Consider the following 1,483-nt stretch of genomic DNA (forward strand, 5'->3'; position numbering starts at 1 on the left):
CCCCACCCTGGGGCTCTCACCAGCAGGGGCCTGACCCTGGGTCTTCTTGCAAGTTCTGTCCTGCACTCGGGTTAACCACACTGGGGCGCAGGATGACTACGGAAACCTTGGCCTCCCTGGCAGGGAACTGGATGCAATTCCCTGCCTGGAGGTCCCTGCCCCCTCTGTCCCCATCGCACCACGCCAGCCTGACGAAGCCCTACTGTCCCTAAAGATCTGAGGGCCTAAACTAGGAGCAGGAGAGCTTTGGGGATCCAGGAGAGCAGCTCCTGGGCAACCTCCACCCCAGTGCTGCTAACACCCCAAACAGCACTGGTCTCCTGCAGGGTGGTATGGGGGAGTGGCTGGGAGAGGCCACCAGTCACCATCCAGCTGCCACTTCCTCCCTCTTCCCACGCTCTGTGCCCTCCCTCCTCCTCCCAGTTCCCCTGGAAAAGCTAGACTGTGTCTCCCCTACACAGAAGGGCAAGCCCCCTGCCCTGAAGGAGGCGCTGGGCAGGTCTCTGTGAGAAACAGACTGAGCGAGCCACAGAGAAACTGGGATTCAAGGGGACACAAATCTAGAGTTGGGGGAGGGGTAGTGCCATCAGCCCAAGCCCTGGGCCCAGCTGGTCTCCAGGGGTTCCTGCCCCTAAAGAAGGCAGTTCCGGGATCCTAGCACTTTTGCCCCAGGGATCCTCAAACCTCTGGCTCATTTTTTTCCCCTAGACCATATAGCAGGGCGAGTAGAGGGTGGTGAGTAAGAGCCTGTTCTGGGGGCCTCCCAGGTCATGGGAAAGGTGTGGGAGATTTGGCTGAAAGGGACAGGAAGTAGGGCCCTACAATTAAGGAAAATGAAGCCTTCCCAGGCCATGGCATGTAAATCCTTCCGGCTAGTTCCTGGACGGGGAGGAGGCCCCAGGCTGTCATTCTGGGGTGTGGCCTCAAAGCCCGACTCAAGGCCGCTACTGGTGATCTTAAACTGCTCACCCATTTAAGAAATGGCTGCAGAACTAGGTGGGAGAAATGGACTGGGCAACCCACCCACCGCACAGGGTTAGGCTTGTTGCTAGGAGGCAGGTCCCTGGGAAGGGTCCAAAGGCTCTGATTCTGGCTGCTCTCCAGAGAAGAGCCTCGCTAAAGGCCAGGGGCGCTGTGGTGCTCTGCCTGCCACCTGCTGGCACCTGCTGGTAAGGACTGCCAGGGGAGCAGGGGGCCTGCTTAGCCCACAGGGCTGCCAGCCCAGGCCTGAGCACAGGGCCTAGAAACTGGAATGCTCGGCAGGATCGGAAAACACAAATCTAAAGAGAAAAGTATGGAAAGTAAGTGCTAAGCCAGAAACAGGGAATTCTCAGGGGTCTTTGCAGCTCCACCTGGAAAGCAACACCAGAGGTCACAGTCCACCCTACAAAGTTTAGAGTTCCAGAAAATTCCAACTGTTCTGGGTAACAAGTTACCCAAGAAAAATTCTCAGGAACTGGACAAATAGGGAGGAAAGGAAAAG

Source organism: Pseudorca crassidens, chromosome 2, assembly GCF_039906515.1.
Source record: "Pseudorca crassidens isolate mPseCra1 chromosome 2, mPseCra1.hap1, whole genome shotgun sequence".
Lineage (NCBI taxonomy): Eukaryota > Metazoa > Chordata > Mammalia > Artiodactyla > Delphinidae > Pseudorca > Pseudorca crassidens.